General features: G+C 43.9%; 1 non-coding gene across 1 annotated transcript; it reads left to right on the top strand.

Moving 5' to 3' along the window:
- Window positions 1-1810: 1810 nt before the first annotated feature.
- Window positions 1811-1974, top strand: LOC122678640. The gene has a single exon (XR_006336287.1). It is a non-coding gene; the product is annotated as a U1 spliceosomal RNA (small nuclear RNA).
- The last annotated feature ends 12172 nt before the right edge of the window (window positions 1975-14146 follow it).

A 14146-nucleotide genomic window follows, 5' to 3' on the forward strand; every position in this document is an offset into this window, starting at 1 on the left:
CCGACTTTTTGCGACCCCATGAATTGCAGCACGCCAGGCCTCCCTGTCCATCACCCACTCCCGGAATTTACTCAAACTCATGTCCATCGAGTTGGTGATGCCATCTAGCCATCTCATCCTCTGTTGTCCCCTTCTCCTCCTGCCCCCAATCCCTCCCAGCATCAGAGTCTTTTCCAATGAGTCAACTCTTGGCATGAGGTGGCCAAAATACTGGAGTGTCAGCTTCAACCTCAGTCCTTCCAATGAACACCCAGGACTGATCTCCCTTAGGATGGACTGGTTGGAGCTCCTTGCAATCCAAGGGACTCTCAAGAGTCTTCTCCAACACCACAGTTCAAAAGCATCAATTCTTTGGTGCTCAGCCTTCTTCACAGTCCAACTCTGACACCCATACATTACCACTGGAAAAACCATAGCCTTGACTAGACAGACCTTTGTTGGCAAAGTAATGTCTCTGCTATTTAATATGTTATCTAGGTTGGTCATAACTTTCCTTCCAAGGATTAAGTGTCTTTTAATTTCATGGCTGCAGTCACCATCTGCAGTGATTTTGCAGCCCCCAAAAATAAAGTCTGACACTGTTTCCACTATTTCCCCATCTATTTCCCGTGAAGTGATGAGATCGAATGCCATGATCTTAGTTTTCTGAATGTTGAGTTTTAAGCCAACTTTTTCACTCTCCTCTTTCACTTTCATCAAGAGAATTTTTAGTTCTTCACTTTGTACCATAAGGGTGGTGTCATCTGCATATCTGAGGTTATTGATATTTCTCCCGGCAATCTTGAGTCTAGCTTGTGCTTCATCAAGTCCAGCGTTTCTCATGATGTACTCTGCATATAAGTTAAATAAGCAGGGTGACAATAGACAGCCTTGATGTATTCCTTTTTTCTATTTGGAGCCAGTCTGTTGTTCCATGTCCAGTTCTAACTGTTGCTTCCTGACATGTTTTTACAACTTATTTATTACTTAAGAACATTTGCATCAGTGTAAACACAATCCCTAAATTTCTCTCCTCGGCGTGCAATCCAGCCCGAAGAGTCAGACTCCGAGGAGGCTGGCAAAATCCATCCGTATCTCCATGTGTGTATATGGCTGAATCCCTTCGCTATTCACCTGAAACTACCACAACATTTTAACTGGCTATACCCAAATAAAAAATAAAAATTTTAAAGTGCAAAGAAATAAAAACCCGTGTATGTCTCATTTAAACGGTGAAGGTTATATTGCTGAGTCGTGTTGGACTTTTTGCAAGCCCATAGATTGTAGCCTACCAGGATCCGCCATCTATGGATTTTTCCAGACAAGAGTATTGGAGTGGGTTAGCCATTTCTTCAGGGGACCCTCGCGACCCAGGAATCGAACCCGGGTTTCCCGGATTGTAAACTGACGCTTTACCGTCTGAGCCACCAAAGACGCCCCAGGTCTTTTCTATCCTTGTAAGTATGTCCATTGCTAACTTTGATGAAGTCATGACGTCACTTCCCGTCACAGGGGACTCGCCACTGGTCATCTCCACAGGGGTGGGTTGGGTTGAAGAAGAGGAGCCGCCTTAGAGGTCCCGAATGGGGTTGGTTTATGTAAATCTTGCAGCGAAGTGGTCCTGTTCCTAGCGAGCCACTTCCCTCCTTATGGAAATTTTCATGAGATTTTGTTGGATATTTTTTTTAGAAGAGTTATTTGGAGGGACTGATGGGTGTGGGAAAGGAGAGGGTGCGGAGGATAGTGGAAGAACTGCGGGGAAACGGCAAAGTCAGCGTGTGTGTACAGTGAATGTGTCTAAGGCTGTGTGGGGCAGGGGGAAGGTCAACTCATACTTACCTGGCAGAGGAGATACCATGATCATGAAAGTGGTTCTCCCAGGGCGAGGCTCACCCATTGCAGTCCGGGTGTGCTGACCTCTGCGATTTCCTCAAATAGGGGAAACTCGACTGTATAATTTATGGTAGTGGGGGACTGCGTGCGCGCTTTCCCCTGATAACTAAGTAATAACTGTAGAGTTAATTTATGTTTCCTTGGCAGTGATTTAGTTATTCAGTTGTATCTGACTCTTGTGGTTCCCACGGAGTGTAGTTTGCCAGGCTTCTCTGTGAGATTTTTTCAAGGCAAAAATACTGGAGTGGGTCGCTATTTTTTTCCCCCAGGGAATCTTCTTAACCTGGAAAGCACATTCAGGTCTCCTCGCATCAGGTGGCCCAAGGACTGCAGTTTCAGCTTCAATACTGGTTCTTCCAATGACCACCGTGAACTGATCTTCTTTAGGATGAACTCCTTGGATCTCCTTGCAGTCCAAGGGACTCTCAAGAGTCTTCTCCAACACCACATTTCAAAAGCATCAATTTTTCAGCGCTCAGCTTTCTTTATAGTCCACCTCTCACATCCATACATGACCACTGGAAAAACCATAGCCTTGACTAGTCGGACCTTTGTTGGCAAAGTAATGTCTCTGCTGCTTAATATGCTATCGAGGTTGGTCATAACTCTCCTTCCAAGGAGTAAGTGTCTTTTTATTTCATGGCTGCAATCACCATCTGCAGTGATTTTGGAGCCCAGAGAAATAGTCAGCCACTGTTTCCACTGTTTCCCCATCTATTTGCCATGAAGTGATGGCACTGAATGCCATGATCTTAGTTTTCTGAATGTTGAGTTTTAAGCCAACTTTTTCACTCTCCTCTTTCACTTTCATCAAGAGAATTTTTCCTTCTTCACTTTGTGCCATAAGGGTGGTGTCATCTGCATATCTGAGGTTATTGATATTTCTCCCTGCAATCTTGATTCTAGCTTGTGCTTCATCAAGTCCAGCGTTTCTCATGATGTACTCTGCATATAAGTTAAATAAGCAGGGTGACAGTATACCGCTTTGATGTCCTCCTTTTCCTATTTGGAACCAATCTGTTCCATGTCCAGTTCTAACTGTTGCTTCCTGACCTGCATACAGGTTTCTCAAGAGGCAGGTCAGCCAATCTTTAAGAAATTGAATGAAGGGGTGTGATTACATTTGAGACACCTCAGGCAAAACTTCTACTGAGATACTTGCAGTTGTTGTTCACTCACTCAATGATGTCTGATTTCTTTGCAAGATGTTTGCTAGTCGTGACACTTTGTGTGAAGTCTTTAATTGTTGTTTGACAAATGCAGACCTCAAAAGATTTTAGTGGGAACCTGTGTTCTGTACCATGTAGAACTCTTTTAGAATCTTAATGGTTTTTTCACAAGTTGAGTTCAGAGGGTCCCCACACCCATATACAATTAATAGAAACTAAGTTTACTGAACTGCTGAAACCACAAAGTCAGACTGGGGACATTAAACAGAGATTTTCAGGAGACTTGGTATCAGGTGAAGAAGGACAGGGAGTGATCCCTGAGAGATGGGAAACAATGGCTCCAGTGGCTCCAACTGATTGCGTGGAGAGTTCCCAAGCGAGGCACCAGGAGCAAACTGAAAACCAGCCCAGTGGACCTTGCTGAGTTGAGGACAAGTTCCTGGATGTCAAAGGAGCTAGAGTGCATAGGACAAAGTCCCAGGGAGGAGAGAGATGCTGAGGGTAGTCAGGAGAGCCCTGCAAAGGAGGCTCCTCCAGAGGGCAGCAAAGTACTGATCAGTGCAGCCCTGGGAAAAACTCCCCAAAGTCAGGGGGAAATCTTCCACAGGCTCAGAGAGAACAGAGAGACTGGCACTCACAGTCATGCTTGCCCTCAACAGGTACACTAGGAAATACTAATAATAACCTTGTAATTAAGGAGATCGTGGAGTGGAGTGCTCAAGGAAGTCTTAGCTCAGTAGCAGGAATTTCTTATCCCTAGACTGAGCGTTCAGCTGCTCCAGACTATTTAGCAAATCATAAAAGCAAGACCTGAGACCGTCAAACTGTTTACAAATAACTTAAGGGCAACCCTGAACAAAACTCAACATTTATAGGAACACAAAACGATCCAGCTCCCAACAACATTTACAATGTCTGGGATTCCATCCGATTTGGAGGTATCCAAAGAGGAAGCGGAAATGACTCACAATGAAGGGACACAGTGATCATTTATGAGTGACCGAGAGCTGACACAGATGTCAGAATAACCAGGGAAGGACATTTAAACTTTTGTTCCAACTATATTCCAGTCAAAGCTATGTTTTTTCGAGTGCTGTGTGCTTAGTTGTGTCAGCTCTGCGGACCCCATGAACTGTATGTTGCCCTCCAGGCTCTTCTGTCCATGGAGATTCTCCAGGCAAGAAAACTGGATTGGGTTGCCATGCCCTCCTTCAGGGAATCTTCCCAACCCAGGGATCGAACCCATGTCTCCCGCATTGCAGGTGGAGTCAAAAATTTCAGCAAATAAGAAGGTTGCCTCAAAATCACACAAAGAACATTGGGAAATGTAAAATGGCATCCATATTTTGAATTATTCTGAACAAAGCATTTGTAGACACATACACATGGAAAAAACTTCAATATTTTAATTAAAAATGCAGAACATGAGATAGAAGTAGATAGGAAAGAAGAAACGAGAAGTTGGAACTGACAGAGATTAAAAAAAATTGACGGTAAAGAAAATTCTTGGAAAAAAAAGGCTAAATGACACGGTACTTAGAGAACATATTTATCGAAACTAATATGGGACACTGCATTAAAAATGAAAACATCGAACAGAATAGAAATGAACAAAAGATAGTGAGAAAGGATCGGAGGGAAAGTTATAGATACCTAGGGGCAATAGACCTGGAATGGTCAGTTCTAAGACCTATCCTAGGAGAGCTGAAAGACTTGCTTTCTAAAAGAAAAAAATGTCCTGAAGCTCCAGATCACTCTTTGTCCTCAGTGAAAAAACATCAATTTACATTCTACATCTCAGCAGAACATACAAAGTAAGACAATATTTTTTTTGTTTCAAATATCAATATAACTCATTGTGGATAAGTTCTTTTTATTTAGCCATGGTGTCTGTACTGAATCAAAGCAACAGAAAAAAAGTATTAGGTATATCAAACATAAGTCCCCATACCATCATGAGAAATCTTTAAAGATGAACTCTACTCATCAAGAATTGACAGGAAAGTGAGTTTTGTACATCTGGTCATCACTGAATAAATGTGATTGTAGATTTAAGCCACTGTGCTGTGGGCCCTGCTGTGAGGGCAGCCTAGGTACACCCTCAAACTTCTGCAGGGAGGCTACAGTCCATGGGGGTGCAAAGAGTCGGACACGACTGAGCAATTAAGCACAGCACGGCACATGAGAAACAGAGTCTTTATATTAATAAAATCAATCATGTTAATAATGGACTGTGGGTGGGGGAGGGGTGGGAAGAGGTTCAAGAAGGAGGGGACATATTTATACTTACGTTTGATTCCCACTGGTGTATGGCAGAAACCAGCACAACAGTGTAAAGGAGTTAGCCTCCAATTAAAAATAAATGTAAGAAAATAAGGGATTATAACACTGAATTTTAAAAAAGCATGGGTCCACAGTGAAACACAAAAATATTTTTAATAATATGTTAGGGGTAGGGATTGTCTTTTCCAGAGCACAAAGCTGGCAATACCACACATATGATAGTTGACACACATCAGGGATCAATAAAGGATGGTGAAATCTTTACAGAAAGAGCATCATAGAGTATGATATTCATACACTCTCAAAATACCACTCATCAAATTACTCATTACAGACACAAAAGCCTGTCTTTTCAATGAACAGATCTTCTAAGCCTCTGCATAACAGTGTTCAATGCTAAAATGATGATAGTGGTGACAGGTAAAGTGGACACTCTTAGCCTCCAAACAGGCTGCACTAGGAAGCACACAGCATGCACTAGATGGTGTTCCTGGCAAAAAGGGTTCACCTGAATTTAACCATGAGGAAATGATCAGACAACTGCAAAATGGAGACCTTTGAGTAGACAGCTGACCTATCCTCTGCAAACAAGTCAATGTCACGAGCATCAAAGACAAGAAGCTGAGGAGTTGTTTGAGGTTCCAAAGGACTAAAGAAATAAAGTAACATGATCTTTTTAGTCCTTTGGAACCTGAAACATCTCTTCTCCTTTTTGCTTTCTTTTTGGTGCAAACATTGACTTTTTGAAGAAAGACAGGCCAGTTGTCTGGTTCAAAGGTCTAAATTCTGCAGTTATCTGATATGTACCTCAATAGTAAACACAGACAAACACTTTCAGCAAGAACAATGCATAGTAAATGCTGTCTGCTTTGAGCACAGTCCATCTGGTGGCAAAGAATGACCGGGATGATATGTTGTCTTCTTCCAGTTGTTCCCATGCTGGTGTGTGGAGGACGAATATTTAGAGGCGCAAGAGTGAAGGTCTTTCCAACCTGTGTGTCCATCAAAGCACTGATCACGTTACTGAGGATGACATTCCAAGGCTGATGACTGGGATGACTCATATCAATTCTGTCCCTTGGGGTGTGGAGCGTGGTTGTTGGTTGGGATGCTCATTCTCAGGAAAGGATCCCTCCAGTGTTGCTGAGGTTTAAATTGAGTTGCTGTCGTAGATTTTTTTTGCATCAAATGGAAAAGGTACATTTTATAGTGTGGTTTCTCAAATTGACAATATCTTTCCTTAGTTTCGAAAATAATTGGTATCTGTGAAAGACAGAGAGAGGGAGAGAAGCAATGTGAGTGTTTCTTAGGTCTTGCTGAGACTGGAGGGATGGCCACATGGTGGCTGGGGCCAGGGGCAATAGAGCTGTTGACAGGACGAGCTGAAGGGAGAGCACAGGCTGGTTGGGGAGGAAAGTGAGATCCATGATTTAGAAGGAATACCTCCCTAAACTTTCCTCTAGCCTGTGGTGCAGCATCGAAGGATCCCTCCTCACCCCACCTGTGCTTGGTGATGTCTCCGCTCAGAGCTGCTTCAGAGCCTTAACTGGATCCCCACCGCTCAATCCTCAACAGTCCTTTCACTCTTGAATCCCCTTCATCTGTACGCTTTCCCACACATTCAGGGATGGACGTGCTGAGCGCCCCTCATACACAGCTGGAAATAGACTGCTGTGGGAGCAGAGGATCCTCATTGAGAAAGGACCCTCTTCTACCTCTTCATCCCTGCCCTCTGAGGAGGAGAAGCAGGCTACCGGAGAGTCCTGGATGTGAGCACCAAAAGGGACCTCAGAATGTATGCAAGTCCACGCATAATTTACAGGGGATGAGCTATGTTTCCAAGGTCTAAGGACTATCCAAAACCACATGACTTGTTACTGACAACCCAGGCCACAGGCCCTTCCTACACATTTGTGGGAAGGTAGAGAAGAGAGGAAAGCTCCCATCTGGAGGAGTCAACAGTTAATGGAGCATGTTTGGTCATCCTCCTGGACAGGAATAAGGCGTTCCAGGGAAATCCTGCTCCAAAGAGACTGAGGAATGAATGGAAAGGGGGGAAACTCAAAATAAAATGAGCAAAAAGAGAGCAGCGAGTGGAACTGTGTCTCAACCCATTTGCATCCTGTGGACACCAAAATGCTATGAAGGTGATTTCATGCTGGATCTACCTTAAGGCATTTCTAGGAATATCCTTGACATCTACACAAATCAAACTCTGAAGTGAAAGAGAATTCACTTTAGTTATACTAAATTCTCATCACATTTTTCCCAAACATTTCTCTAAGAAAGAGTCTCTCCTAGTGTTTTATGATAGTGTATAGAAAAACACCTACTTCTGCTTTCTTGACCAGGCCACAGCCTTTGACTGTGAGGATCACAGCAAAGTATGGAAAATTCTTAAAGAGATGGGAATACCAGACCACCTTAGCTGCCTCCTGAGAAACCTGTATGCAGCTCAAGAAGCATCATTAGAACTGGACATGGAACATGGAATGGTTCCAAATTGAGAAAGGAGGATGTCAAGGCTGTATATTGTCATATTGATCATTTAACTTAAATCCAGAGTACATCATGTGAAATGCTGGGCTGGATGAAGCACAGCTGGAATCAAGATTGCCAGAAGAAATATCAATAACCTCAGATATGCAGATGACACCACCCTTATGGCAGAAAGCAAAGAGGAACTAAAAAGCCTCTTAACGAAAGTGAGAGGTGAGTGAAAAGGGTGGCTTAAAACTATGCTTTCAAAAAAACGAAGATCATGGCATCTGGTCCCATCACGTCATGGCAAATAGATGGGGGAACAATGGAAACAGAGACAGACTTAATTTTCTTGGGCTCCAAAATCACTGCAGATGGTGACTGCAGCCATGAATTTAAAAGACTTACTCCTTGGAAGGAAAGTTATGATAAACTGAGACAGCATATTAAAAAGCAGAGATGTGACTTTGCCAACAAAGGTCCATCTAGTCAAAGTTAGAGTTTTTCAGTAGTCATGTATAGATGTGAAAGTTGGACCATAAAGGAAGCTGAGTGCCAAAGAATTGATGCTTTTGAACGATGGTGTTGGAGAAGACTCTTGAGAGTTCCTTAGACTGCAAGGAGATCCAACCAGTCCATCCTAAAGGAAATCAGTCCTGAATGTTCATTGGAAGGACTGATGCTGAAGCTGAAAGTGCAATATTTTGGCAACCTGATGTGAAGAACTGACTCACAGGAAAAGACCCTGATGCTGGGAAAGACTGAAGGCAGGAGGAGAAGGGGACAAAAGAGGATGAGATGGTAGGATGGCCTCACCGACTCAATGGACATGAATGTGAGCAAGCTCTGGGAGTTGGTGGTGAACAGAGAAGCCTGGCCTGCTGCAGTCCATGGGGTCGCAGAGATTTGGAGACAACTGAGGAACTTAACTGAACTGATAGACGGGTGTGTAAAAGGTTAAACATAGCAGGGTAAAGCCTAATACTCATTAGGGGGCTTTTGCATAAAGAATATATTCAGTGAAAAAAACTTTGTTGCATCTGCTCTTCTGAACCAGTTAGTAGTCTGTGAAACAGGTCAAGTGAATAGCTAACTGCAAGTGCATTTTAACATTTGAAAAGGAAATACTAAACTGCATTCTTGTGGCAAGGGGAGGGTTGATTTTATACTTTGAGGCATTTGTAATGTTCTTTTGTTTGTTTGTTTTTTTTCTTGTAAATTGTACTATGAAAATTGTAAGAAACTTGAATCCAAACAGAGAGATTATATATCTAACTTAACTACATCTCTTTTTCTCTCTTTTCTCTTCTCCAGGCTGTACAAAATAGTTCTGTTGAGAGAAGAATGCAAATTCCCTTAATTGTTGATATTCAGCTTTTTGAGGAAGCAGCCACTCATAGGCCATTGCCATATTGGTTACTTATATCCTATCCGGTCCACTGTCCTCTGATCCTTGATGCATATTAGCAGAGCTTGGACAGATACTGATATCCAAACCTCATCCTCAGAACTTTAAAATGAGAATTTCAATGGATTGGGTTAAGGCATTCATGTTAGCTCAAAACCCAACCCGTTTTCATTTTACAATAGCATGATTTAGAACTACACACTAGACTACACTATTTCACATCACTCTTTTTATTTTCTCCTTCTAGTCCAATATGAACTTCTCTCCACTGGCCCTAAAGATGTTTTGGTCTTTTGCTGTTACTCTCATATATAATTGGCCTTCTCAATTGGATGGTCAGAAGCAATGATTCCCTTGTATTCTTCTGTATCTCCCTGGGTCTTCATAAATGTGGCCCAAGTTAATTCAGTATAATGCTGTCCTACATTCCCTGGCCTCAGACTTCAACTCAGTTCATTTTTCTGGGCTTTGACTAATACTGAGAAGGAATAATGTGAGTAAAACTGGAGAGGTCCGAGCGCTGTCCATCTCACGCTCTGTGTATTTTGAAAACCTGGCTTCTCTATCTCCTTTTCCCCAGTGTCCCTTTAGGGGGCCATTTACAGCCCTCCCCCTAATGCCAGCTCCAGTGAGATCCTCGAAGCCCCTGCACATTAGCAAAGTTCTGCCCATCAGGGCCTGAGGGGAATCATGACTCAGGCCAGTCCAGCACTCCCACCTATGACCCAGGTTCTTCTTTTATGTTAGTAATCAAGGCTTTTTCCTTCAGTTCTGGCATTTCTTATTCAGGTGGAAAAGCTGAGGGTTAAGGACTTTCCTAGGTTCATTCCTCCAGAAGCCAACTCACATGTGAGAGATTCCTTCAGTCATGATCCTGAAAGAAAGAGGCAGTGGACTTGGAGGCAAAGGGGGGAAAGTCAGGTGAGGAAACCAAGAATGTGTGTGATTGAAGGCCAATGTTTTCAGTGGCTTAAATGCCGCTCTTCTGATGAGGAGGACCATGGATCTGGGCTTCCTTGTGGCTAATAGGAAAGGTCAGAGGGAATATGAGGATGGTAGCAGTGGGGAAACAGTACGGGTCAGAGTGGAAACAGGAGAGTGAGAGGGAAGGCCACTGCAGGGTGGCAGCCCCCATGGAAAAGAGAGGAAAGACCACACAGAGGTGTGTCAGCTGTTGAGTGAACAAATGGGGAAGAGCAAACTTAGTGGGAGATTGAGCCATAAGAGATAAAGAGCATAAGGAAGAAGTGCCTGGGATTACCTCTGTACCCTAAGCTTGAAGGCCAGGGAATCTGCACGCTAGTCTCCACTTGCCAAACAGCAGTTTTCTTCTGAGAATCTTCTGTTTCAGGACACTTAAGCCTTTAATCTTGTTACAGACTGGATGTTCCTGTGTGCTTTCTGTGGAGCCCTCACCTTCCAGCTTGCGAGGGTTCTTCATTCTGATGGAAGCATCCAGCTCTGAAGAGAAAACCACAGCCAACAGGATCCATTGTTATTCATGATTTACAGAGACTTACTCCTTCACCCAAGAAGGACAGCAGGTACCAAAAGTGTCCAGGAACAAGAAAGGCCATCTGAAATCCCATGGGTAGGTGAAGCAATGGAGATATTTTTATATTTTCTTTTTTGCTGATCTTTCTCATACTACCCACTATTGCTAAGTGTGCCACAGGGCGAACGTGTTCCAAATGCCAAAAATGAGCAAGAAAAATAAAATGGATGACAACCAAATGTTCCTAGGTAGAAAAGACAAAGGCAAGAAACTCCTACAGGATGTAGTTTGTACTGTTGGGAGGGAAGAGATGAAGGAAAGTGGAAGTTGAAGGAGAACCTCATGAGAGAAAAGAAGTGGGGAAGTCTAAATTGGAAAACTTTTAAATGTGCATCAATATACACTTCATATATATGGACACACACTACATATGATATTTATACATAATTTATATAAGGCATAGATGATATGATAAAAATGGAAGAAAACTCACAGGTGAGTGTGTTTGTGATGGAATAAATGAATGAAGGATTTGAGCTATTGAATGGATCATTCTGTTGGCTTCCTGATGAGTTGAATTTGGAAAAGAAAATAGAAAAATAAGAAGAATGAGAAAGAAGCTGTATTTGGTGACAGGAACTAGGAGATATGGGGGAGGGCAGATGGGAGTCACAGTGTGAAGGGGTGTGAAAGTAAAGGGCATTAAGACTACCCTTTGCTGCAAGTCTGCTGTGAAGCCTGGATTTATGCTCAGGTCTCCATGGAAGGTGAGCAGGAAACAGAGTGACTGAGCCAGTGGGGTTCAGTCTTGGCTGAGAATGTGGGAGACCAAGCACAAGAAAAGGAGAGACAAGCGGAAGAGGAGACAATAAACACCACAAGACCTACTGGCTCTTGTCAGGCTCTGCACCCCTCCCTCCCTGAGCACTTTCCGTGAGACTCTGGGTGCTGCACCAGGGGGCTCCTTCTCAGCTCAGCTCCACCTGAGGACGTGCGTCTCTCCTGGATCCTCACATGAAGCCACAGCCTGAGGGAGGAGCACCAGGCAGCCCCAGGTTCCAGTGGAGGATATGAAGAGCGAGGGAGGGTAAGGATGAATACGTCCCAGATGAAATGGATGTGAGGGTCTGAAAGCTCTTTGAAGGAAACTTGAACAGAGGTGGATCCAGAGGAGAGGAAGACTAGGAGACGGAAAAGGAGATGAGTGGAGAGAATGACTTAAATGGAGGGTCACAAAAGAGACTCATGGGTGCACTTTAAGAATGAGGGTAGCCCTTTATTTCAAAATGAGGGGAAAATGAGGAAAAGAAACTGGATATGAAAAGCAAACATGGGACTGAGTTGCAGGGCCAGTGTTTACACTCCTATTGCATGTTGCTAATACACTGTTCCTGGGAGCACCCAACAGGAGTAAATTGCCTTGATGACAGATGTTGAAAGGAGAGGAAAATACTGGCCAAGCTACATTCCTGAGAAAGCAAGGGAAGATGGGGTTTAGAGAAAGGGAGACAATAAAGCTTATGCTACCATAGAGGAAACAACCATTGTGCAATCATTTTGTAAGCGTTAAAGCACCAGAAAGACACAATGCTTAGATATTATATATTCATAGTGGTTATCAAACAAATTTTAGCGAATCAGATGCCCTGGACATTATATTGTTTAAGATTCCCAACAATCATGCAAAGGAGATAGAATTTTCATGAGTTTAGTTGAGGGACGAGAGAGGCAAATACCTAGGAAGATAAATAAGTTGGCTCAGTTAAACAAGCAGGAATTTGCAGAACCAGGACCTGAGGCTGAGCTGGTCCTAAGTCCCAGGCTCTTGATCACCTCACTCTGTTAGAGTGTGACGGGTTTCAACTGGGCCGTAAGCGGGTTTGGGAGAAGCCCTCTGCCTCCTCCACCCACAGCTTTGTGATGACCAGCACATGGACAGAGCTTTCTAATCCCCTTTTCTTTCTTACCTAGAAAGAGTGGTCCTTGGTTTCCAGAATCAGGGTTGGTGGTAAAGGCCCAGTTGGTGGAAGAAAGACCAAGAATGGCTTTGCTGTCACCACAGTCAAGATGCTGGTCCAGCTGCCGCTGCAGACAATCAGTCATGTGGGTGCTTTTCTGAAGCTGTGCCTGTGAAGTTGGCACCTCTGACCCTGGGAAACTCACAGGTTCTTGGTGAGAGTCCTCCCAGGTGTCACCTGAAAGGAAAAGAGGGTTCAGGAATGAAACCAATGAAAGCTTTTTCTTGCTAAGCCCTCCCAGAGGGCCCATTTCTGCTGTCCTAGCCCATAAGTGAAACCACCCAATAACCCAGACAACAATGGCAGACATCAATGTGAAGAAGGCGCCGTATTTATGCCTGGGATTGGGGTGTGGAGAAGGCAGGTGCTGGGCTGCAATTTCTTGAAATGAGAAATCACCCACTTGAGTCGAGAGGGTTTGGGTGACACAGGAGGTCAAGCCTCTTATTCTGTTATGAGCCTTATTAGTCTTGGAGCCTAGAGAGAAGGTTCTAGACAAGCCTCTAGGCATGGGGGAGAAAGAGTTGTTGATATCTACCCACAGGAATAAAAGAACAGGAAGAAACATATGGCCTGAAAGCTTCAGGAACTACTAGAATTTGAGCTGAGAAAATACAGTACATTCCAGACCCTTTTGAACTTCCTTGCTTGAAATGTTTGTCTACCTTTCCACTCACCCGTACATGTACATATAGAATAAAACCTATTCCCACGTGGGGCAGAATGGGGATGGATGGTATTAGCAGCTAGAACTAGTGGGGGAGAGGGCCAAGACCCTGTTGGAAACACCTATGTGTCTCTTTAGAGAGATTATATAAGTATACTCCTTCAATACATGTCCTCCTGCTGGTGCCTGGGCAGTGCTCCTAATGAAATCTGTTTATATTTCCACTGCGAAATGAGTACATATTCTCAGAACCTGGGCTAACCAAAGGCACGAAGTTCCCTCCTCTGGTGCAGCTCAGGCTGCTGTGAGGTCTCGGCCGCCAGGGCCTGCTCTCCATTGCTGTGGGGCCCTCCTCTCACCTAATTATGCGTCCGCACCCTCAACAGGGTTTGTTTCTGTAGCTGTCTCTCATGTGTCTGTTATCTCTAGTCTTCCAGAGAGCATCTGAGTTTGACTCTCATCAAAGATTCATCCAACCTCCTTCCAACTGCTTTCTCTGATTCAGTCCTCTCCGCACTCTCAAAGGTCACCTGGCTTATCACCCCCCAATCCTGTTTTATCACATGTGCCTCAGTTTATGGAAATTCATCCTCCCTTCCCTGCTACACAGATCTAACCTCCTCACCTGCCTTTCCAGTGCTCCTGGCTTCTGTCCCTCTTTCTTCTGCAACATCACTTCCCACAACTCCCTCTGCAAATCCTCCTAGGACTCAGGCTGGCCCATTTCTGACCCCAGCCCTGTACCAGGAGCCT

Source organism: Cervus elaphus, chromosome 20, assembly GCF_910594005.1.
Source record: "Cervus elaphus chromosome 20, mCerEla1.1, whole genome shotgun sequence".
Classification (NCBI taxonomy): Eukaryota; Metazoa; Chordata; class Mammalia; order Artiodactyla; family Cervidae; genus Cervus; species Cervus elaphus.